This window comes from Oncorhynchus masou, chromosome 6, assembly GCF_036934945.1.
Source record: "Oncorhynchus masou masou isolate Uvic2021 chromosome 6, UVic_Omas_1.1, whole genome shotgun sequence".
Classification (NCBI taxonomy): Eukaryota; Metazoa; Chordata; class Actinopteri; order Salmoniformes; family Salmonidae; genus Oncorhynchus; species Oncorhynchus masou.
In genome coordinates, this window is record NC_088217.1 from 17,768,267 (window position 1) to 17,795,305 (window position 27,039).

Below are 27,039 nucleotides of genomic sequence, written 5' to 3' on the forward strand. Positions count from 1 at the left end.
GGAAGGAAATGTCCGTAGAGCTCTGAGACAGGATTGTGTTGAGGCACAGATCTGGGAACCAAAAAATGTCTGCAGCATTGAAGGTCCCCAAGAACACAGTGGCCTTCATCATTCTAATGGAAAAAGTTTGGAACCACCAAGACTCTTTCTAGAGCTGGCCGCCCGACCAAACTGAGCAATTAGTGGAGAAGGGCCTTGTTCAGAGAGGTGACTAAGCATCCGACAATCACTCTGATAGAGCACTAGATTTCCTCTGTGGAGATGGTAGAAACTTCCAGAAGGACAGCCATCTCTGCAGCACTTCACCAATCAGGCCTTTATGGTAGAGTGGCCAGACGAAAGCCACTCCTCAGTAAAAGGTACATGACAGCCCGCTTGGAGTTTGCCAAAAGGCACCTAAAGACTCTTATGAAACCAAGCTTGTACTCTTTGACCTGAATGCCAAGCGTCACGTCTGGAGGAAACCTGGCACAATCCCTACGGTGAAGCATGGTGGTGGCAGCACCATGCTGTAGGGATGTTTTTCAGGGGCAGGGACTGGGAGACTAGTCAGGATCAAGGAAAAGATGAACGGAGCAAAGAACAGAGAGAACACTTGATGAAAACCGGGGCGGTAGTGTAGCCTAGTGGTTAGAGCGTTGGACTAGTAACCAGAAAGTTGCAAGTTCAAACCCCCGAGCTGACAAGGTACAAATCTGTCGTTCTGCCCCTGAACAGGCAGTTAACCCACTGTTCCTAGGCCGTCATTGAAAATAAGAATTTGTTCTTAACTGACTTGCCTAGTTAAATAAAAGGTTAAAAAAAATTCCAACAGGACAACGATCCTAAGCACACAGCCAAGACAATGCATTAGTAGCTTCGGGACAAGTGTCTGAATGTTCTTGAGTTCTTGAGTCCGTACTTGAATCCAATCGAACATCTCTGGAGAGACCTGAAAATAGCTGTGCAGCAACACTCCCCATCCAAACTGACAGAGCTTGAGAGGATCTGCAGAGAAGAATGGCTGCTGTAATCACTGCCAAAGGTGCTTCAACAAAGTACTAAGGAAAGGGTCTGAATTCTTATGTAAATGTAAATGAGCAAAATGTTCTCAAAACCTGTTTTTTCTTTGTCATTATGGGGTATTGTGTGTAGAATGACGAGGGGGAAAAAACAATACATTTTAGAATAAGGCTGTAAAGTAACAAAATGTGGAAAAAGTCAAGGGGTCGAGATACTTTCCCAAAGCACTGTATATAAGGACACAAGGCGAGACCCAAATGCAGACAGGCGAGAGTTCATAAACCAGGTCAGAGTCCAAACAGTACAAGGGGATAGGCAGGCTGGTAGTCAGAACAAGCAGAGTGGTCAGGCAGGTGGGTTCGGAGTCAGGACAGGCAAGGGTCCAAACCAGGAGGACTAGAAACAAACAGAGACTGGGAATAATGGGAGCAAGGAAAATCGCTGGTTGAATTGGCAAACAAGATGAACTGGCACAGAGAGACAAGAAACACAGGGATAATAAGTGACACCTGGAGGGGGTGGAGAGAATCACAAGGACAGGTGAACCAGATCAGGGTGTGACACTGTATATATAAAGAGTGACATTATATTATCTTAGTTACTGATGTTAGGAGGGACTACTTTATAGATAACAGGTTATCCTGAATATAAGAAACAGGAATAAGAGTAGCCCTTCCATTGGTAGGGATATGAGTTTCCCCCCATAAAACTCCATTGAGCTCCGAGAAAGGTGCCATATGAATCCAATCCATTATTAGAGTGTGTGGAATAATATGAAAATGACTATGGGAATAGGTGGATGGGATTGTAGAGGATGTTCATGTTTCAATTATCCTCTTCCCTTTCTCTTCATCCTTTGAGGATGTCATCGATTATTAATGCATACGGAGTTGAGATCATGGGTATTGGTTTTCAATGGTGATGAGAGAGAGAAGTGCACCTATTTATTTTATTGTACCCTCAATGTCATTTACAGTGCCTTCAGAAAGTTATGAAGCTTTACTTTTTTTACATTTTGTTGGGTTACAGCCTGATTTTAACATGCAAGGTAGTAGCCTAGGAGGAGATTGTGTCACTAATCTACACACAATATCCCATAATGTAAAAGTGGATTTATGTTTTTAGAAACATTAACACATTAATAAAAAATGAAATGATGAAATGTCTTGAGTCAATAAGTATTTGTTATGACAAGCCTAAATAACTTCAGGTGTAAAAATGTGCTTAACAAGTCACATAAGTTGCATGGATTCTGTGTGCAATAATGGTGTTAAACATGTATTTTGAATGACTACCCAATCTCTGTACCCCACACATACAATTATATGTAAGGTCCCTCAGTCGAGCAGTGAATTTCAAGCACCGATTCCAGGAAGGTTTTCCAATGCCTCAAAGAAAGGCACCTATTGGTAGATAAACATAATAAAAACATGGGTGAACATAATAAAAACGTACATTGAATATTCCTTTGACCATGGTGAAGTTAATCATTACACTTTGGATGGTGTATCAATACATCCAGTCACTACAAAGATATGGGCATCTTTCCTAACTCAGTTGAGGAAGGAAACCGCTCAGGGATTTCACCATGAGGCCAATGGTGATTTTAAACCAGTTTCAGACTTTAATGATTGTGATAGGAAAAAGTCTAATGATGGATCAACAACACTGTAGTTACTCCACAATACTAACCTAGTTGACAGAGTGAAAAGAAGGATGCTTGTACAGAATAAAAATATGACAAAACATTCATCCTGTAAGCAAAAAGGCACTAAAGTATTACTGAAAACAATGTAGCAAAGAAATGAACTGTTTGTCCTGAATACAAAGCATTATGTTTGTGTCACACCCTGATCAGTTTCACCTGTCTCGTTATTGTCTCCACCCCCTCCAGGTGTCGCTTGTTTTCCCCAGTGTATTTATCTCTGTGTTTCCCGTCTCTCTGTGCCAGTTTGTCTTCTATGTTTCTCAGTCAAGCAGTGTTTTCGCCATTCTCCTGCTTTTTGCATTCTCCTTTTTCAAGTCCTCCTGGTTTTGACCCTTGCCTGTTTCTGGACTTTGTACCTGCCTGTCTTGACCATGAGCCTGTCTGTAACTCCTGGACTCTTACAATAAACATTGTAAGACTCCAACCATCTGCCTCCTGTCTGCATTTAGGTCTCGCCTTGTGCTTTGATAGTTTGGGGCAAACACAACACATCTCTGAGTACCGCTCTTCATATTTTCGAGCAAGGTGGTGGTTTGCTTTATGTTAGGGACTTTTTTAGGATTAAAAAGATAAGGATTAAAAAGATAAGGAATATAGCTTAGCACAGGTATAGTTCTACAGGAAAACCTGGTTCAGTCTGCTGACATTGGAAGACAAATCCACTTTTCAACAGGAGAGAAACCTAACATGCTGACCAGACCGGACAGGTTGCGTGCGCGAGTGTTGTAAAATACATTTACACATCCATGTTATTCAATCATTGCACCCACACTGCTCACGGGCATCAGCGAGCGTCTGCGTGGCCAGGTACTAAAATAGAAATTGTTTCTATTTGTGACGCTCAACGCGCTGCAAGTCCGGCCTCTCCCATCTCCTCATTGGTTTTTAGGAGCATATACCCACCTGGGTGATTGAAAGATGAACGTAGGTCCACATTCCGGTAGGTTGTAGTAATACTGTAAAGTTGGTTGCCAACCATCATATAAAGTACAAAGAAGAAAAAGAAGCCTTAAGGAAGGAGAAGAGATGATGAGAAACAAATTCGGTTTACCGTTTTATCTGTGGATTGTTTAATTGTCGGAGTTGAGGACCTTGTGCATTTCAGGTAAAATAACAACCCCATGTTTATTTACCAAGACAAATGAACTAGCAACAGCAAGCTAGTTAGCTAAATTACCATAGATGTTTAATTCTTTTTGACCTGTCCACAAATTAATATAACTGGTTCAGAGTTTGTTTTGATATTTCAACCTGCCCGTCCTGATTGCTTCTGGTGTGGAAGAACAAAATCAACGTGTGCACGCAGATACACGCGTGTCCCGTTTGGTCAGCATGTAAAACATTAGGCCAAATGTACACTGGAGTTTCTTACCAAGATGACATTGAATGTTCTTGAGTGGCCTATTTACAGTTTTGACTTAAATTGGCTTCAAAATATATGGCAAGACTTGAAAATGACCAACTTGACAATGCATGAAGAATTAAAAAAAGAATAATGGCAAACATTGTACAATCCAGGTTAGCAAAGCCCTTAAAGACTTACCCAGAAAGACTTACAGGTGTAATCACTGCTAAAGGTGATTCTAACACATTGACTCAGGGTGTTGAATACTTCCGGCGCCGACAGGGATGGCCGCCTCGCTTCGAGTTCCGAGGAAACTATGCAGTATTTTTTTTAACGTGTTATTTCTTGCATTGGTACACCAGGTAATCTTAGGTTTTATTACATACAGTCGGGAGGAACTATTGGATATAAGAGCAATGTCAACTCAACATCATTACGACCAGGAATAAGACTTTCCCGAAGCGGATCCTCTGTTTTGCCCACCACCCAGGACAATGGATCGGATCCCAGCCGGCGAACCAAAACAACAACGCCGTAAAAGGGGCAAACGCAGCGGTCTTCTGGTCAGGCTCCGGAGACGGGCACACCGCGCACCGCTCCCAAGCATACTACTCGCCAATGTCCAGTCTCTTGACAACAAGGTTGATGAAATCCGAGCAAGGGTAGCATTCCAGAGAGACATAAGAGACTGTAACGTTCTTTGCTTCACGGAAACATGGCTCACTCGAGACACGCTATCGTAGTCGGTACAGTCAGCTGGTTTCTTCACGCATCGCGCCGACAGAAACAAGCATCTTCCTGGTAAGAAGAGGTGCGGGGGTGTATGCCTTATGATCAACGAGACGTGGTGTGATCATAACAACATACAGGAACTCAAGTCCTACTGTTCACCTGACTAAGAATTCCTCACAAGCAAATGTCGACCGCATTATCTACCAAGAGAATTCGGTTAAAATCACAGCCGCATATATTCCCCCCCAAGCAGACACATCGATAGCCCTGAACAAACTTTATTTGACTCTATGTAAACTGGAAACCACATATCCTGAGGCTGCATTCATTGTAGCTGGGGATTTTAACAAGGCTAATCTGAAAACAAGACTCCCTAAATTCTATCAGCATATCGATTGTGCAACCAGGACTGGTAAAACCCTGGGTCATTGTTATTCTAACTTCCGCGATGCATATAAGGCCCTCCCCCGCCTTCCTTTTGGAAAAGCTGACCACGACTCCATTTTGTTGCTCCTTGCCTATAGACAGAGACAAAAACAGAAAGCTCCCTTGCTCAGATCTGTTCAACGCTGGTCCGACCAATCTGATTCCACGCTTCAAGATTGCTTCGATCACGTGGATTGGGATATGTTCCGCATTGCATCAAACAACAACATTGACGAATACGCTGATTCGGTTAGCGAGTTTATTAGCAAATGCATCGGCGATGTCGTACCCACAGCAACTATTAATACATTCCTCAACCAGAAACCATGGATTGATGGCAGCATTGGTGCGAAACTGAAAGCGCGAACCACTTCTTTTAATCAGGACAAGGTGACCGGAAACATGACCGAATACAAACAGTGTAGCTATTCCCTCCTCAAGGCAATCAAACAAGCTAAGCGTCAGTATAGAGAAAAAGTAGAGTCGCAATTCAACGGCTCAGACACAAGAGGTATGTGGCAGGGTCTACAGTCAATCACGGATTACAAAAAGAAAACCAGCCCCGTCGCGGACCAGGATGTCTTGCTCCCAGACAGACTAAACAACTTCTTTGCTTGCTTTGAGGACAATACAGTGCCACTGACATGGCCCGCTACCAAAACCTGCGTTCTCTCCTTCACTGCAGCCGACGTGAGTAAAACATTATTATTATTTTTATTTTTTTGGGGGGGATTTTACCCCTTTTTCTCCCCAATTTCATGGTATCCAATTGTTTTTAGTAGCTACTTTCTTGTCTCATCGCTACAACTCCTGTACAGGCTTGGGGGAGACGAAGGTTGAAAATCATGCGTCCTCAGACATACAAATGAGTAAAACATTTAAACGTGTTAACCCTTGCAAGGCTGCAGGCCCAGACGGCATCCCCAGCCATGTCCTCAGAACATGCGCAGACCAGCTGGCTGGTGTGTTTACGGACATATTCAATCAATCCTTATCCCAGTCTGCTGTTCCCACATGCTTCAAGAGAGCCACCATTGTTCTTGTTCCAAAGAAAGCTAAGGTAACTGAGCTAAATGACTACCACCCCGGAGCACTCACTTCCGTCATCAGGAAGTGCTTTGAGAGACTAGTCAAGGACCATATCACTTCCACCTTACCTGACACCCTAGACCCACTCCAATTTGCTTACCGCCCCAATGGGTCCACAGACGAGGCAATCGCAACCGCACTGCACACTGCCCTAACCCATCTGGACAAGAGGAATACATCCAAAGTACATAGTACCCACCTTGGGTCTCGACCCCGCCCTGTGCAACTGGGTACTGGACTTCCTTACGGGCCGCCCCCAGGTGGTGAGGGTAGGTAACAAAATCTCCACCCCGCTGATCCTCAACACTGGGGCCCCACAAGGGTGCGTACTGAGCCCTCTCCTGTACTCCCTGTTCACCCACGACTGCGTAGCCATGCACGCCTCCAACTCAATCATCAAGTTTGGAGATCATCAAGGACAACAACCACCCTAGCCCCTGCCTGTTCACCCCGCTATCATCCAGAAGGTGAGGTCAGTACAGGTCCACACAGGCAGGGACCGAGAGACTGAAAAACAGCTTCTATCACAAGGCCATCAGACTGTTAAACAGCCATCACTAACATTGAGTGGCTGCTGCCAACATGCTGACTCAACTCCAATCGCTTTAATAATGGAAAAATTGATGTAAAAAATTTATCACTAGCCACTATAAACAATGCCACTTAATATAATGTTTACATACCCTACATTACTCATCTCATATGTATATACTGTACCCGATACCATCTACTGCATCTTGCCTATGCCGTTCTGTACCATCACTCATGGCATCGATAAAAGACAGTACTGTGCAGCCGTCTTCATCGACCTGGCCAAGGCTTTCGACTCTGTCAATCACCATATTCTTATCGGCAGACTCAGTAGCCTCGGTTTTTCTAATGACTGCCTTGCCTGGTTCTCCAACTACTTTGCAGACAGAGTTCAGTGTGTCAAATCGGGGGCATGTTGTCCGGTCCTCTGGCAGTCTCTATGGTGGTGCCACAGGGTTCAATTCTCGGGCCGACTCTTGACTCTGTATATTTCAATGATGTTGCTCTTGCTGCGGGCGATTCCCTGATCCACCTCTACGCAGATGACACCATTCTGTATACTTCTGGCCCTTCCTTGGACACTGCTATCTAACCTCCAAACGAGCTTCAATGCCATACAACACTCCTTCCGTGGCCTCCAACTGCTTTTAAACGCTAGTAAACCAAATGCATGCTTTTCAACCATTTGCTGCCTGCACTCGCACGCCCGACTAGCATCACCACCCTGGATGGTTCCAACCTAGAATATGTGGATATCTATAAGTACCTAGGTGTCTGGCTAGACTGTAAACTCTCCTTCCAGACTCATATCAAACATCTCCAATCCAAAATCAAATATAGAATCGGCTTTCTATTTCACAACAAAGCCTCCTTCACTCACGCCGCCAAACTTACCTTAGTAAAACTGACTATCCTACCGATCCTCGACTTCGGCGATGTCATCTACAAAATAGCTTCCAATACTCTACTCAGCAAACTGGATGTAGTTTATGACAGTGCCATCCGCTTTGTTACTAAAGCACATACCACCCACCACTGCGACCTGTATGCTCTAGTCGGCTGGCCCTCGCTACATATTCGTCGCCAGACCCACTGGCTCCAGGTCATCTACAAGTCCATGCTAGGTAAAGCTCCGCCTTATCTCAGTTCACTGGTCACAATGGTAACCTCCTCATGCCTTTTTCACACAATGTATATACACTCTTTTTTGTAATAAAAAAATTATACTGTGTAATTGACTTGTTTATTGCTTACTCCATGTGTAACTCTGTGTTGCTGTCTGTTCACACTGCTATGCTTTATCTTGGCCAGGTCGCAGTTGTAAATGAGAACTTGTTCTCAACTAGCCTACCTGGTTAAATAAAGGTGTTCTCAACTAGCCTACCTGGTTAAATAAAGGTGTTCTCAACTAGCCTACCTGGTTAAATAAAGGTGTTCTCAACTAGCCTACCTGGTTAAATAAAGGTGTTCTCAACTAGCCTACCTGGTTAAATAAAGGTGAAATAAAAATAAATCAATAAAAGGCTGGCATCAGAGCTTGAAATTAAGCAAAAAAACTGTCATATAATCCAAACATGATACTTAGATTTACAAGATGTTTCCAGCTAATTGGTATAACTGGTCCTTTGTCTCTGTCTTTTGCATTTTGACTTCTACCAACAGATGACTGAGCAGTACAACGAGGCAGCCAACACAGCCCAGGCCCATATCAAGTAAGTAGTTTAGGATATATAAGTGTTTCTTAACCTATTGTCACTACTTCTAAGAGGACCACATACAGTAGAACTAAAACTTGAGAACTGTCGAAATGCGTGTCAGCTAACCATCCATTAGCTAACCATCCAATACTTTTACTGTTTAGCCAGTTTATCATTACTGTTAGACAGTCACACCTCAAGAAGAATGGGTTCAACAAATGAATAGTGCGTGCAGACATAGAGAAATACTGGTGACGTCTAGAGAATGATAAGTGGGTTAATTCCTGCTATTCATTATGTAGTACCATAGCAACACATGCATATATCATTCTTATATCCCCTCAGGTTTATGAAATATTGCAGCACATTTCAACAAAAAGAATGACTCTCTAGGTTACCTTGGTGATACATTGGCTACCAATGGTCTTAAACACAGTAGATAAGAAGTAGCCTTTGATTGCCCAATCTGAAGTGAACAATTGCTGTAATCCTTATTTAGAAAAGCGATGGGGATTAGAAGGAAAAGTTTTTCATTTGGGTGGTGCTTTTAAAAGACCACTGAGGAAAGATCCGGTCACTTTTATTCTGCCAGTGATTACCACCATGCTGGCAGTATCCAGATTCTGCCAGTGATTACCACCATGCTGGCAGTATCTAGATTCTGACAGTGATTACCACCATGCTGGCAGTATCCAGATTCTGACAGTGATTACCACCATGCTGGCAGTATCTAGATTCTGCCAGTGATTACCACCATGCTGGCAGTATCTAGATTCTGCCAGTGATTACCACCATGCTGGCAGTATCTAGATTCTGCCAGTGATTACCACCATGCTGGCAGTATCTAGATTATGCCAGTGATTTACCACCATGCTGGCAGTATCTAGATTCTGCCAGTGATTACCACCATGCTGGCAGTATCTAGATTATGCCAGTGATTTATACCACCACCACGCTGGCAGTATCTTCTGCCAGTGATTACCACCATGCCAGTGATTACCACCATGCTGGCAGTATCTAGATTATGCCAGTGATTACCACCATGCTGGCAGTATCTAGATTCTGCCAGTGATTACCACCATGCTGGCAGTATCTAGATTCTGCCAGTGATTTACCACCATGCTGGCAGTATCTAGATTCTTCCAGTGATTACCACCATGCTGGCAGTATCTAGATTCTGCCAGTGATTTCTTCCAGTGATTTACCACCATGCTGGCAGTATTATGCCAGTGATTACCACCATGCTGGCAGTATCCAGTGATTACCACCATGCTGGCAGTATCTAGATTATGCCAGTGATTTACCACCATGCTGGCAGATTAGATTCTGCCAGTGATTTACCACCATGCTGGCAGTATCTAGATTATGCCAGTGATTATCACCATGCTGGCAGTATCTAGATTCTGCCAGTGATTTACCACCATGCTGGCAGTATCTAGATTCTGCCAGTGATTACCACCATGCTGGCAGTATCTAGATTATGCCAGTGATTTACCACCATGCTGGCAGTATCTAGATTCTGCCAGTGATTATGCTGGCAGTATCTAGATTCCCACCATGCTGGCAGTATCTAGATTATGCCAGTGATTTACCACCATGCTGGCAGTATCTAGATTCTGCCAGTGATTACCACCATGCTGGCAGTATCTAGATTATGCCAGTGATTTACCACCATGCTGGCAGTATCTAGATTCTGCCAATTTAGGCTGCTCCACTACCGTCTCTCCCCATCAACCCTATGAATTATATCTCTTGAAACGAGAGTCAATCTGAATAACCAGAAATATTTTCTCTTTGTTTCTAGGTAGGTGTGGACTTATTCTCACGTAACTCATTCAGCTTGTTCGTCTCCTCTGTGATTTCTTCAGGCTTTTAAATCACATTTTCCTTTATAAGTTCCACACAACACCATACAGTACGTCTCAGCCCCTCACCCATCTCGCCACCCACACTCACCCACTCCTCCTAAACTTAGTCTCCCCGTAAATTACATGGTTTTGTTGTTTTTGTTAAGTGTTTCATTCATTAAAAGAGAATGTACGCATACCATGCTGCGCCTTGGTCTCACTCATACGACGATCTTGACACAAACATTTCTTTGGTTGATTAACTTAAAGTAAAATTGTGGTCATAAGTAATTTTTTTATTTTACCTTTATTTAACCAGGCAAGTCAGTTAAGAACAAATTCTTCTTTTCAATGACGGCCTAGGAATAGTGGGTTAACTGCCTGTTCAGGGGCAGAACGACAGATTTGTACCTTGTCAGCTCGGGGGTTTGAACTCACAACCTTCCGGTTACTAGTCCAACGCTCTAACCACTGTGTGACAGTTAAAGGTGAACAAAACACACCGCAAATTTGGGGCCACACACACATGCACGTGTGTGTACAAATGCAAACAACTGTGCAAAGTGAAGATACACAGTGTCACTGGCATAGAAACTGTGATAGAACTAAGATTGTGTGAGCACGGTTTAACATTGACACCCCCAGGCAAAGTGTACCACCATCCACTAACATGTTTCAGTCATGATGAAGAGGATGGGCAAGAGTAGCAGAAATAACATGTCAATACCAAGCCTTCACCTAATATAGAGGAATAGAGAGACAGAAAGAGAGAGGGATGAGAGCATGCCAGATGAAAAGAGATAGAGAGAAGGATGGAGGGAGTGAAATGAAAAGAGAAACAGGGGACGCATTAAAGAGACCAGAACAGAAAACAGAGATAGAAAGGAAGAACAAGACAAACAAAGAGAGAGAGGGCCAGGGAGAGAGAGTGAGTCAGAGACTGAGAACCCAATACAAACACACATATACACACACACACACACACACACACACGCACACACACACGCACACGCACACGCACATGCACACACATGCACACAGATAGTTAACAGTAGGGTGCTTGTGGAGGTCCTCTGCTCTCCCTGCATCAGTAAATTGAATAATTACTGTGTGGTCAGTGTAGTGTGAAATGGCAGTGAGATCACAGCACAATAAAACGCTGCCCAAATTGTGACAGAACATGATGAGTGCAAGCTGACTGAATACAAAGTGTGTTCGTGTCTGTATGAGAGAGAGAGAGAGAGAGACTGCTCATATGTGTGTGTGTGCGTGCGTGCGTGCGTGCGTGCTCACGTGCATGCATGTGTGTGTACACATGCCAGTGCGCACGTACTGCTGCAGGAGCACTGAAAAATAATGAGCAGCACACTGTGACTGGTAAAATGCACTCCCTTTCTAAAGCTCAACACAAAAATGGACATGGAAAACTAGTCTAAACAGAGCTGTATGTGACTGTAATGGACCTCAAACCGGATCTCAATCAATTTGAGTGCTTGTTAATACAATTCCTTTCAGTTCAATTCAGTTCTATTCAATGTGAAATGGTTAGATTCATTTCCTCCCAACTCAACTCAATTTTCTGCCACAGTGGACTGCAATGTCTGTGTAACGTCATGAGATCAGACCTACAGTGCCTTGCGAAAGTATTCGGCCCCCTTGAACTGTGCGACCTTTTGCCACATTTCAGGCTTCAAACATAAAGATATAAAACTGTATTTTTTTGTGAAGAATCAACAACAAGTGGGACACAATCATGAAGTGGAACGACATTTATTGGATATTTCAAACTTTTTTAACAAATCATAAACGGAAAAATTGGGCGTGCAAAATTATTCAGCCCCCTTAAGTTAATACTTTGTAGCGCCACCTTTTGCTGCGATTACAGCTGTAAGTTGCTTGGGGTATGTCTCTATCAGTTTTGCACATCAAGAGACTGACATTTTTTCTCATTCCTCCTTGCAAAACAGCTCGAGCTCAGTGAGGTTGGATGGAGAGCATTTGTGAACAGCAGTTTTCAGTTCTTTCCACAGATTCTCGGGTTTGGACTTTGACTTGGCCATTCTAACACCTGGATATGTTTATTTTTTAACCATTCCATTGTAGATTTTGCTTTATGTTTTGGATCATTGTCTTGTTGGAAGACAAATCTCCATCCCAGTCTCAGGTCTTTTGCAGACTCCATCAGGTTTTCTTCCAGAATGGTCCTGTATTTGGCTCCATCCATCTTCCCATCAATTTTAACCATCTTCCCTGTCCCTGCTGAAGAAAAGCAGGCCCAAACCATGATGCTGCCACCACCATGTTTGACAGTGGGTATGGTGTGTTCAGGGTGATGAGCTGTGTTGCTTTTACGCCAAACATAACGTTTTGCATTGTTGCCAAAAAGTTCAATTTTGGTTTCATCTGACCAGAGCACCTTCTTCCACATGTTTGGTGTTTCTCCCAGGTGGCTTGTGGCAAACTTTAAACAACACTTTTTATGGATATCTTTAAGAAATGGCTTTCTTCTTGCCACTCTTCCATAAAGGCCAGATTTGTGCAATATACGACTGATTGTTGTCCTATGGACAGAGTCTCCCACCTCAGCTGTAGATCTCTGCAGTTCATCCAGAGAGATCATGGGCCTCTTGGCTGCATCTCTGATCAGACTTCTCCTTGTATGAGCTGAAAGTTTAGAGGGACGGCCAGGTCTTGGTAGATTTGCAGTGGTCTGATACTCCTTCCATTTCAATATTATCGCTTGCACAGTGCTCCTTGGGATGTTTAAAGCTTGGGAAATCTTTTTGTATCCAAATCCGGCTTTAAACTTCTTCACAACAGTATCTCGGACCTGCCTGGTGTGTTCCTTGTTCTTCATGATGCTCTGCGCTTTTAACGGACCTCTGAGACTATCACAGTGCAGGTGCATTTATACGGAGACTTGATTACACACAGGTGGATTGTATTTATCATCATTAGTCATTTAGGTCAACATTGGATCATTCAGAGATCCTCACTGAACTTCTGGAGAGAGTTTGCTGCACTGAAAGTAAAGGGGCTGAATAATTTTGCATGCCCAATTTTTGAGTTTTTGATTTGTTAAAAAAGTTTGAAATATCCAATAAATGTCATTCCACTTCATGATTGTGTCCCACTTGTTGTTGATTCTTCACAAAAAAATACAGTTTTATATCTTTATGTTTGAAGCCTGAAATGTAGCAAAAGGTTGCAAAGTTCAAGGGGGACGAATACCTTCGCAACACACTGTAGGTCAAATTCTTAGTTTTGGGACTATTCTATTGGCTCCATCATAAAGTTTTAGATGGATACTATAGGGCATGGATCATCTTTCTTCAATTTATTTTTTAAAATTTAACTTTACCCCTTTTTTCTCCCCAATGTTGTGGTATCCAATTGTTAGTAGTTACTATCTTGTCTCATCGCTACAACTCCCGTACGGGCTCGGGAGAGACGAAGGTTGAAAGTCATGCGTCCTCCGATACACAACCCAACCAAGCTGCACTGCTTCTTAACACAGCGCCATCCAACCCGGAGGCCAGCCGCACCAATGTGTCGGAGGAATCACCATGCACCTTGGTTAGCGCGCACTGTGCCCAGTCCGCCACAGGAGTCGCTGGTGCGCGATGAGACAAGGATTTCCCTACCGGCCAAAACCTCCCTACCCCGGGCGACGCTAGGCCAATTGTGCGTTACCCCACGGACCTCCCAGGTCGCGGCCGGTTACGACAGAGCCTGGGCACAAACCCAGAGTCTCTGGTGTGACAGCTGGCGCTGCAGTACAGCGCCCTTAACCACTGCGCCACCCGGGAGGCTGGGGCATGGATCATCAGCTTGATCCTGAGGACTATTTTTTTCTTGAGCGGATGGTCAGAGGGCTAGAACATAGTTACAAATCATTTCCAACCTTGCTTACATTTGTATACGATCACATATATCTCTCTATTATGCGTGGGAATACTTTGGACCAGATTTCCTCAATTAAAATCACTGCTGATTTGCTGGTGTTTTTACAGTCTTTTATTATTTATTTTATATTTTATTTCACCTTTATTTAACCAGGTAGGCAAGTTGAGAACAAGTTCTCATTTACAATTGCGACCTGGCCAAGATAAAGCAAAGTAGTTCGAGACAGACAATGACACAGAGTTACACATGGAGTAAAACAAACATACAGTCAATAATACAGTAGAAACCAGTCTATATACGATGTGAGCAAATGAGGTGAGATAAAGCCAAAAAAAGGCTATGGTGGCAAAGTAAATACAATATAGCAAGTATAACACTGGAATGGTAGATTTGCAGTGGAAGAATGTGCAAAGTAGAAAAATATAAAAATAATGGTGTGCAAAGGAGCAAAATAAATAAATAAAATAAATACAGTAGGGAAAGAGGTAGTTGTTTGGGCTAAATTACAGGTGGGCTATGTACAGGTGCAGTAATCTGTGAGCTGCTCTGACAGCTGGTGCTTAAAGCTAGTGAGGGAGATAAGTGTTTCCAGTTTCAGAGATTTTTGTCGTTCGTTCCAGACATTGGCAGCAGAGAACTGGAAGGAGAGGCGGCCAAAGAAAGAATTGGTTTTGGGAGTGACCAGAGAGATATACCTGCTGGAGCGCGTGCTGCAGGTGGGTGATGCTATGGTGACCAGCGAGCTGAGATAAGGGGGGACTTTACCTAGCAGCGTCTTGTAGATGACATGGAGCCAGTGGATTTGGCGACGAGTATGAAGCGAGGGCCAGCCAATGAGCGTGTACAGGTTGCAATAGTGGGTAGTATTTGGGGCTTTGGTGACAAAACGGTTGGCACTGTGTCAGACTGCATCCAATTTGCTGAGTAGGGTATTGGATGCTATTTTGTAAATGACATCGCCGAAGTCGAGGATTGGTAGGATGGTCAGTTTTACAAGGGTATGTTTGGCAGCATGAGTGAAGGATGCTTTGTTGCGAAATAGGAAGCCAATTCTAGATTTAACTTTGGAATGGAGATTTGATGTGGGTCTGGAAGGAGAGTTTACAGTCTAACCAGACACCTAGGTATTTGTAGTTGTCCACATATTCTAAGTCAGAGACTTCCAGAGTAGTGATGTTGGACAGGTGGGCAGGTGAAGGCAGCAATCGTTGAAGAGCATTTATTTAATTTTACTTGTATTTAAGAGCAATTGGAGGCCATGGAAGGAGAGTTGTATGGCATTGAAGCTTGCCTGGAGGGTTGTTAACAGTGTCCAAAGAAGGCCCAGAAGTATACAGAATGGTGTCATCTGCGTAGAGGTGGATCAGAGACTCACCAGCAGCAAGAGCGACATCATTGATGTATACAGCGAAGAGAGTCGTTCCAAGAATTGAACCCTGTGGCACCCCCATAGAGACTGCCAGAGGTCCGGACAACAGACCCTCCGATTTGACACACTGAACTCTATCAGAGAAGTAGTTGGTGAACCAGGCGGGGCAATCATTTGAGAAACCAAGGCTGTCGAGTCTGCCGATGAGGATGTGGTGATTGACAGAGTTGAAAGCCTTGGCCAGATCAATGATTACGGCTGCACAGTAATGTTTCTTATCGATGGCGGTTAAGATATCATTTAGAACCTTGAGCGTGGCTGAGGTGCACCCATGACCAGCTCCGAAACCAGATTGCATAGCAGAGAGGGTATGGTGAGATTCGAAATGGTCGGTTATCTGTTTGTTGACTTGGCTTTCGAAGACCTTAGAAAGGCATGGGTCAAGAGTGGGTCAAGAGTGTAGCTGCTTTCCAATCTTTGGGAATCTCAGACGACATGAAAGAGAGGTTGAACAGGCTAGTAATAGTGGTGGCAACAATTTTGTCAGATAATTTTAGAAAGAAAGGGTCCAGATTGTCTAGCCCAACAACGAAAAAATGTGCTCGGAAAACTTTCAACGAGTGTTCTGGAAATTTCTGTTTTGATGCAAACTTTCTTTATGCTCTGCAACAGCTCACAACTTGTGCTTTCTTCATAATTTTTCTCAGAATCGGCAGTTTATCCGAAACATTAACAAATAGAGCTTAATTTTTTCTCTGTGCTATGCTAATGTTTTTCTAATAAGCCCTCACCTGTAATTTCACTCAAAAGGCAGCTGCAGCAGATTAGGCGAGGCAATTTTCTGCTTCAGATTATTTTATTAACACGGGCATCATATTAGAATGCTGCCAATGCAGTGAATTCTAAAGAAAAATCTAACGTTTCTTATCTGTGCGGCGCTAGCCTGCGACTTTTGTTTTGTCCTTCTCTAAAGGGTAGTTGGACAAAATGGCCGCAAGACCAGAGGTAGAAATATAGTGTATATATTGGACATGGGTCTGTGTAGGGCAGACAACAGGTTGCCTACATGTATGTAATGTGAATATAGTCTTTTTAGAGGGCTAAATACAGTACAATCAAATAGCACTTCTGATGATACCATACACAGTAATATATTGCTTATGATTGCAGTGAGCATGAAAGCAATTCAACTCTGCATAAATCCGACACATTGCGTGTGTCTCAGTAGAAGCTGTCAGCCATAAACCAAACTTTCTCAAGTTGTATATAAGCATACTGTAGGATTCATAATGTGGTCATGAATCAACATGTATGTAGCCAATAAAGAAATACATGGGCTATTTCAGAGGAGACAACCCAGCTCTCCAATATAAACTCCATTAGTGGGTGCAGTCCATCCATAATGATGTGTGAATCATGCCTTTGAGAACATCTCATGAAGGGGCTACTCCCAGCTAGTTACACTGAGTTGTAGAGCATGTGGTAAGGTGGCATGGCTAATATTCACACCGCGTGTCGTCGCCAAGGAAGTCTTCACACCACGTGTCTTTGCCCCAGCACACACATGGTTTGCTGGGGTGTGGAGACGAAAAAGGAGTCTGATGAATGGTTGCCCAGGTTACCATTTGTCCGCCGCGTGTTGTTGTGAGTGTTATGTTGTGAGGGTTATGTTGACAGGGATATGTTGTCAAGGTTATGTTGACAGGGATATGTTGTGAGAGATATGTTGTGAGGGATATGTTGTGAGGGTTATGTTGTGAGGGATATGTTGTCAGGGTTACGTTGGCAGGGTTATGTTGTGAGGGTTATGTTGTGAGGGTTATTTGTTATCGTTCTATCACTGTCTCTCTTTTGATTTTTCTCTTCCCTGTTCATGAATATTCTCAGTGATTTCCTAAATCCTGTCTTGTTATCCTCCACCACACACACACACACACACACACACACACACACACACACACACACACACACACATGCTGACACGCTCACACAGTCAATCTGTCAGTGTGGTCAGGGACCTCCAATCTCATTCATTTGTGAAAGATGCATGAATCTGTAATTGCAATGCGGGGTGGCGGGAGGTCAGCGTTTGTGTGGATTTCATCTGGTCAGAGTTCCCCAGAATGCGCAGTCATGTCAAATGAAGTAATGCATCTCCTCGTCAAATAGAAAGATGTTTGATTGGCTCGCTCATTAGCCAAGCTACAACAAGCCTGCAGCACATATGGAATAATGAAGCTTTATTTTACCGTCTTGACTCGACTGGTATTTATTAACCAACAAGTAGGCCTTCACATCCTACCACATGTCCTTTTTGTGAAGACATTCACACTGTCGTTGTGCTGTTTTGTTCAGTATTCTGTTTCATGATAATGCAGACACTGTAGTTTTCATTTCAGTGTCAGGCTACGGTTGTAACTGAAACACATTGGATTTTATCATGTAGCTCTCTTTTTTTTCTCTTCTTCTGTTGTCCTTCAGGTAGTGGTTAGAGTGTTGGGCCAGTAACCGGAAGGTTGCAGGATCGAATCTCTGAGCTGACAAGATAAGAATAGGTCGTTCATATACATTTTAGTATATGTGACCTCAGAGGGAATCGAACCCACAACCCTGCCGTGCCACATTCTTATCAACTTGGCCACACAGAAGAGGTCTTCACTGGTCCACCCAAATACCAGAGAATCGACCCAGGGCCGGTTCAAAAATTCTAACTTTTCCCTCAGGTCCAGATCGACTACGGCTCTGCATTGCCTATAGCATATTTATTTTACGCTAATACGGTGCATCTATTGATTTATAGAAGGCCTAGACAGCATATATAACCAGAAGAGATCTCTACCACACAGGTCCTTACACTGCCCTAATTTTCCCTTTGTTCCCATGCAGGCTCAGACTGGCAGTGTCTATCTGTCCTGAGCTCCAGACCTAGGTATTCCACTGCTCCAGACCTAGGTATTCCACTGCTCCAGACCTAGGTGTTCCACTGCTCCAGACCTAGGTGTTCCACTGCTCCAGACCTAGGTGTTCCACTGCTCCAGACCTAGGTGTTCCACTGCTCCAGACCTAGGTGTTCCACTGCTCCAGACCTAGGTGTCCCACTGCTCCAGACCTAGGTGTTCCACTGCTCCAGACCTAGGTGTTCCAGTGCTCCAGACCTAGGTGTTCCACTGCTTCAGACCTAGGAGTTCCACTGCTCCAGACCTAGGTGTTCCACTGCTCCAGACCTAGGAGTTCCACTGCTCCAGACCTAGGTGTTCCACTGCTCCAGACCTAGGAGTTCCACTGCTCCAGACCTAGGTGTTCCACTGCTCCAGACCTAGGTGTTCCACTGCTCCAGACCAGGTGGTCCACCCAGACCTAGGTGTTCCACTGCTCCAGACCTAGGTGTTCCACTGCTCCAGACCTAGGTGTTCCACTGCTCCAGACCTAGGTGTTCCACTGCTCCAGACCTAGGTGTTCCACTGCTCCAGACCTAGGTGTTCCACTGCTCCAGACCTAGGTGTTCCACTGCTCCAGACCTAGGTGTTCCACTGCTCCAGACCTAGGTGTTCCACTGCTCCAGACCTAGGTGTTCCACTGCTCCAGACCTAGGTGTTCCACTGCTCCAGACCTAGGTGTTCCACTGCTCCAGACCTAGGTGTTCCACTGCTCCAGACCTAGGTGTTCCACTGCTCCAGACCTAGGTGTTCCACTGCTCCAGACCTAGGTGTTCCACTGCTCCAGACCTAGGTGTTCCACTGCTCCAGGCCTAGGTGTTCCACTGCTCCAGACCTAGGTGTTCCACTGCTCCAGACCTAGGTGTTCCACTACTCCAGACTTAGGTGTTCCACTACTCCAGAAAGAACCAGCAGCAGACCCACCACTGCTCCCCCATGGCCAAGGACTACATGGACTACAAGGACTACATGGATTGCATCCAAACTGCCAAGAAGGTACAGACGTGCGCGCGTGTGTGTGTGAGAGTACAATTAACTATATGGTAAAGACACTTTCCAAAGCGTTTTATGTTTTTCACCCCCAAAAAGGTACCAAATCACTTAACTTCACAAACAAATAAGCTGCTTTATCAACATGCTTCAAATGGATTTGCATCATTTCATACATTTGTGATGTGCTGCTTCGAAGTCTCCAACTGTGTGCTGCATTTTTGAGCATTCTGATAGTGAGATTACACTTTTATTAACATTGGGAAAATCAGTTTAGGCACTCGGCTCTTTTGAAAACTATTATTTTCTCAGTCAATGCCATTCAGAAAGCATTTAAACATTGCATTCATTCTCAAAGTGCTCACATCTCCAGTTCTCTCCATCAAAACCAAATATTGAATCAAGCAATTTGGACCTTGTTATTGGGACTGAAAATCCCTGATTTTGTTCCAGGAACAGGCATAAGAAGACAAACAACAATGGCAGGATTTGGCTGTTTAAACTGATGATAACAACACAGGAATTCATTTGGCAGTTTAAACTGATTATAATAGCAAAGTAAAGAACACAAAAAGGGCAATCAGTTTCTTATAGCTTGTATCAAAAGACCCATTCTGGATATTAAAATGGGAGTAGTTCTATTTGTGAAAAGGCTGTGGGGTGTGTGTTTGTGTGTGTTTGTGTGCGTGTGTGTAACCGAGTGTTTTGAAGCAGAAGTAGCTTTCTTTTTTTTGTGCATAACCCAAGCCGCTCAATTATTTCAGATTCATTCTGACGTAACCTTGAACTAGAGACAAATAAATCACGTTTTTTTATGATAGTAAGGGAAAGGTAGAAAGAAAGAGAGACCTCAACCCTAATCAAAGAACAAATCTTTGTCTCTGACCCTGTCTCACCTCATGGAAAGAGGGAACGAGTGAAAGAGGGAACGAGTGAGCGGAGGAGTATTGGCGCTGAAAGCTCGGCCGTTGCCGGCCTGTCTGGCTGTTAGCCAATAGGAATCGGCTTGGGAGCCCACATGATCCCCGCGGGAGAAGAAGTAGAGATTCTCATTCCAACCACTCACTGACTGACTCACAGTATCATAATGGGAGACGGGAGAGAAGATTGAAGGGAGAGGTTTGAAGATAAGAGTGATTTCTATGTCCCTATACCCTAAGTTGAAGTACACAGAATAATCATATGCTGTTCCTGAAGTTACCTGTTGAATTACAAGGCAACTTGGAAGCCATTTTGTGTTGTCAAAGATTGTGGCTTTACACAAAGCATGAATAGTTCAGAGCAATGTAGTAATGCATATAATCTCTCTTTCTCTCTCTCTCCCCCTCCCAACTTATCCTCCAGCTCTGATCCACCATTTCTTGGACCTTCTTGTCTCTGTCCCTTTTCATCAATCTCTTCTCCTACACTTCCATCCCTCCCGCCTTCCTGATTAAAACCTCTTCTGCTGCCCACTTTGTCACATTAGTGTGCATTAGCTTCGATCCGCTCCACTACCCACCAAGACATTGTCATCACGCCTTGGACAGGCGTGTCTGTCTCCTGTTCTCATTTATTTTAATGTCTGAGCAGTGTTACAGTGTGCAGCCTCCCAGGCCCTTGGGGTGTTTAAGCTCGACTCTCCCATTCAGCTTTAGACCAAATTGTCTTCATTTTCAGCATGACATCATGCTGGAGTTGGGCCATCTTCATTGCCAATGGCAGTTGCCTTGTGTCCGGTCATTTCTGGAAGAGGATAGTAAGTGATTGAGTAGAGGAACAGAGGAAAATATTATTACTGAGGAAAAAACGAGTGAAAGTTATTTTTTATAATTTCAATAGTTGTAATCAGTGGCATTTGGAATACAGAATATCAAGGTCAGAGGAGAAAGAAATAGCAGGTCTGTATTGAAAGCAAAGGCAAGGAAGAGTGAAATATAAGAAGACACTGACACATCACAGGCTGCCTGGTATAGTGCTTGGATGGGGGACAGAGTGGAGAACTATTTATGGTTACACTTTATTTGGATAGTCCTTTAAAAAATATATTTGCGCTGAACTAACTATCTGGGATTTTTGGTTCTGATATGATACCGATTTTAGGTAGTAAAAAGTCACTTATTATCGATATTGATAATACAGTTGAAGTTGGAAGTTTACATACACTTAGAGTCATTAAAACTCGTTTTTCAACCACTCCACAAATTTCTTGTTAAGAAACAATAGTTTTGGCAAGTCGGTTCGGACATTTACTTTGTGCATGACACAAGTCATTTTTCCAACAATTGTTTACAGACAGATTATTTCACTTATAATTCACTGTATCACAATTCCAGTGGGTCAGAAGTTTACATACACTAAGTTGACTGTGCCTTTAAACAGCTTGGAAAATGACTTCATGGCTTTAGAAGCTTCTGATAGGCTAATTTACATATTTTGGGTCAATTGGAAATTGTACTGTGGATGTATTTCAAGGCCTACCTTTATAATCAGTGTCTCTTTGCTTGACATCATGAGAAAATCAAAAGAAATCAACCAAGACCTCAGAAACAAAATTGTAGACCTCCACAAGTCTGGACCATCCTTGGGAGCAATTTACAAATGCCTGAAGGTACCACGTTCATCTGTACAAACAATAGTACGCAAGTATAAACACCATGGGATCACGCAGCCATCATACCGCTCAGGAAGGTGTCATACATACTTTGGTGTGAAAAGTGCAAATCAATCCCAGAACAAAAGCAAAGGACCTTGTGAAGATGCTGGAGGAAACAGTATCTATACCCACAGTAAAAAGAGTCCTATATCGACATAACCTGAAAGGCCGCTCAGCAAGGAAGAAGCCACTGCTCCAAAACCACCATAAAAAAAAGTCAGACTACGGTTTGCAACTGCACACGGGGACAAAGATCATACGTTTTGGAGAATTGCCTCTGGTCTGATGAAACAAAAATAGAACTGTTTGGCCGTATCGTTATGTTTGGAGGAAAAAGGGGGAGACTTGCAAGCCGAAGAACACCATCCCAACCGTGAAGCACGGAGGTGGCAGCATCATGTTGTGGGGGTGCTTTGCTGCAGGAGGGACTGGTGCACTTCACAAAATAGATGGCATCATGAGGTAAGAAAATTATGTGGATATATTGAAGCAACATCTCAAATCATCAGTCAGGAGGTTAAAGCTTGGTCGCAAATGGGTCTTCCAAATGGACAATGGACAAAGTTGTTGGAAAATGGCTTAAGGACAACAAAGTCAAGGTATTGGAGTGGTCATCACAAAGCCCTGACCTCAATCCTATAGAAAATGTGTGGGCAGAACTGAAAAAGCATGTGCGAGCAAGGAGGCCTACAAACCTGACTCCGTTACACCAGCTCTGTTAGGAGGAATGGGCCAAAATTCACCCAACTTATTGTGGGAAACATGTTGAAGGCTCCCCGAAACATTTGATCCAAGTTAAACAATTTAAAGGCAATGCTACCAAATACTAAATGAGTGTATGTAAACATCTGACTTTCTGGGAATGTGATGACAGAAATAAAAGCTGAAATAAATAATTATCTCTACTATTATTCTGACATTTCACATTCTTAAAATAAAGTGGTGATCTTATCTGACCTAAGACAGGGAATTTTTACTTGGATTAAATGTCAGGAGTAGTGAAAAACTGAGTGTAAATGTATTTGGCCAAGGTGTATGCAAGCTTCTGACTTTTTATTTTTTTATTTCACCTTTATTTAAAACTAGGTAAGCTAGTTGAGAACAAGTTCTCATTTACAACTGCGACCTGGCCAAGATAAAGCAAAGCAGTGTGAAAAAAACAACAACACAAAGTTACACATGGGATAAACAAGCGTACAGTCAATAACACAATAGAAAGTATATAAAGAAAGTCTATATACAGTGTGTGCAAATGGCGTGAGGAGGTAGGCAATAAATAGGCCATAGTAGTGAAATAATTACAATTTAGCAGATTAACACTGGAGTGATAACTGAGCAGATGATGATGTGCAAGTAGAGATACTGGTGTGCAAAAGAGAAGAAAAGTAAATAAAAACTATATTGGGATGAGGTAGATAGATTGGGTGGGCTATTTACAAATGGACCATATACAGCTGCAGCGTTAGCTTCTCAAATAGCTGATGTTTAAAGTTAGTGAGGGAGATATAAGCCTCCAACTTCAACGATTTTTGCAATTACTTCAGCTGTATATACAAAAGTATGTGAACACTCCTTCATATTAGTGGATTTGGCTATTTCAGCCACACGGTGTATACAGGCACACAGTCATGCAATCTCCATAGACAAACATTGGCATTAAAATGGCCATACTGAAGAGCTCAGTGATTTTCACCGTGGCACAGTCATAGGATTCCACTTTTCTAACATGTCAGTTCATCAAATTTCTGCCCTGCCAGAGCTGCCCCGGTCAACTGTAAGTGCTGTTAGTGGTAGTCTACACAAGCTCACAGAATGGGACTGCCTAGTGCTAAAGTGCATAGCGCGTAAAATCGTCTGTCTTCGGTTGCAACACTCACTACCGAGCTCCAAACTGGAAGCAACGTCAGCACAATAACTGTTCGTCAGGATCTTCATGAAATGGATTTTCATGGCCGAGCAGCCGCACACAAGCCTAAGATCACCATGCGCAATGCCAAGCGTCAGCTGGAGTGGTGTAAAGATCGCCACCATTGGACTCTGGAGCAGTGGAAACACTTTCTCTGGAGTGATGAATCACGCTTCAGTCCAACGGACGAATCTGGGTTTGGAGGATGCCAAGAAAAAGCTACCTGCAAGAATGCATAGGGCCAACTGTAAAGGTTGGAGGAGGAGGAATAATGGTCTAGGATTGTTTTTCATAGTTCGGGCTCGACCCCCTAGTTCCAGTAAAGGAAAATCTTAATGCTACAAGCATACAATGACATTCTAGACAATTCTGTGATTCCAACTTTGTGGCAACACTTCGGGGAGGGCCCTTTCCTGATTCCGCATGACAATGCCCCTGTGCACAAAGTGAGGTCCATACAGAAATGATTGTTGAGATTGGTGTGGAAGAACTTGACTGGCCTGCACAGAGCCCTGACCTCAACCCCGTCGAACACCTTTGGGATGAATTGGAATGCCGACTGCGAGCCAGGCCTAATCGCCCAACATCAGTGCCCGACCTCACTAATTCTCACGGGAAGCAAGTCCCCGCAGCAATGTTCCATCTCGTGGTAAGTCCCAGAAGAGTGGAGGCTGTTATAAAAGTAAGGGGGAACCAACTCCATATTTATCCACATGATTTTGGAATGAAATTTTCGATGACCATGTGTCCATTGTCAGCTGCTGACAGCACATGCAACAAAATTGTTAGCTCAGGAAATTTCCCACTCAACCTTCGGCCATACTTCCGCCAAGAATAAAGGCTTTATTTTCTGTAATTTGGCTAACAAGTGCACAATTACCTCGATAAGGTTGGAAAAGGTGTTCCTCAGGCTTCAGTTTCAGGGCCTGTCCAATTTGACTTTCACTCCGCTGGTATTCTTTGTAATGATGTTCATATTTTTCGACAACAGTATTCCACTTCCGGGTGATTGGTGAAAAGCTAAATAATGAGCAAAGCCATGAATCTCTGAATATTTGTTACTTGCCAACTAATCAAACATGTACAGTAGTTTGTTCATAGTTTAAGCATACAAACCTCCTAGAAAATGCTATCCAAATAAACACTGTGACTTAATTGGTTGCTGTTGGTAGTTTTGGGGTGGGTAGAGGGACTGTTCCTTCCAATTCAATTTCAATTTATTTTCCATTCCCCAGTGTTTGTGATGGGGACACTGAGCTGCAAATGGTGCTGTGTTACCGATCAGAGGTTATATCGAAGTCCTAATTATCTTCAGCCACTTAACGTACCCATGGCACTTGTTATTTTGGAAAGACTTGCGGTGTTAAATAAATTGTCATATCAAATCAAAGTTTATTTGTCACGTGCGCTGAACCTTACAGTGAAATGCTTACTTACAGACTCTAACTAATAGTGCAAAAAGGTAATAGGTGAACAATAGGTAGGTAAAGCAATAAAACAACAGTAAAAAGACAGGCTATATACAGTAGTGAGGCTATAAAAGTAGTGAGGCTACATACAGACACCAGTTAGTCAGGCTGGTTGAGGTTGTATGTACATGTAGATATGGTTAAAGTGACTATGCATATATGATGAACAGAGAGTAGCAGTAGCGTAAAAGAGGGGTTGGTGGGTGGTGGGTGGGACACAATGCAGGTAGCCTGTTTAGCCAATGTGCAGGAGCACTGGTTGGTCGGCCCAATTGAGGTAGTATGTACATGAATGTATAGTTAAAGTGACTAGGCATATATGATTAACAGAGAGTAGCAGCAGCGTAAAAAGAGGGGTTGGGGGGAGGAACACAATGCAAATAGTCTGGGTAGCCATTTGATTACCTGTTCAGGAGTCTTACTTGTTATTTTGGAAAGACTTGGTGTGTTTACTGAGTTGTCCCGGACAAACTCTAAATCTGGGCCCTCTCATTTCAACCACGGCATCTAATTATCCCATAACTGGAAATGGGTTCCAAAAACCTTTCACCTGTCCAATTCTGGCATTCTGGCACAAATTGGCTTCTGAGCTGCATCACATTGGGGTCTACAAAAGTGTCATTCCCAATTTGGGTGATGCGCGGCAGCCATTTTAGTGGTGACTCATCCCCACAGAGAGATACAGATCCTGAGGTAAAAAATCATAGCCTTCAATACAACTCATAATATAACACTAGTTATAGAAAAAACAACAGACGTATCAGGTTGTTTTGAAAACTACCTTATGTGTATTGTGTGAAGTGCTAGAAAATGTCAAGCTATCACTCTCTTTTATCAAAAGCAGCATTTTGTGAGACACAGCAATGTTGGACACAGCAATCTTTTGCTTTTGTAGTGGGCACCAATGCATTGCTCGACACCCAAGCTCTCTCAGGATTGTAAAACCTGCCACACCCATTAGAAAGCCTTTATTTTCTATGGTGGAGTAGGTCAGGGCGTGACTGGGGGGTGTTGTAGTTTTTTATTTCTATGTGTAGTCTAGTTTTTGTATTTCTATGTTGGCCTGGTATGGTTCCCAATCAGAGGCAGCTGTCTTTCGTTGTCTCTGATTGGGGATCATATTTCGGCAGCCTTTTCCCACCTGTTGTTTGTGGGATCTTGTTTTTGTATTGTTGCTTTTGAGCCCTACAAGGCTGTACGTTCGTTTGTTTGTTTCTCTTTATTGTTTTGTTGCTGGTTCACATTTAAATAAATTATGATGAACCCAAATCACCCTGCGCCTTGGTCTACCCATTTCAACGAGCGTTACAGAAGATCCCACCAACAACGGACCAAGCAGCGTGCACAGGAGGAAAGCCAGGAGTGGAGAACATCCTGGAAGTGGGACGAGATTATGACAGGAGATAGAAGCCTGCCATGGAAGCAGGCGGAGGCAGCGAGGGAAGGACAGC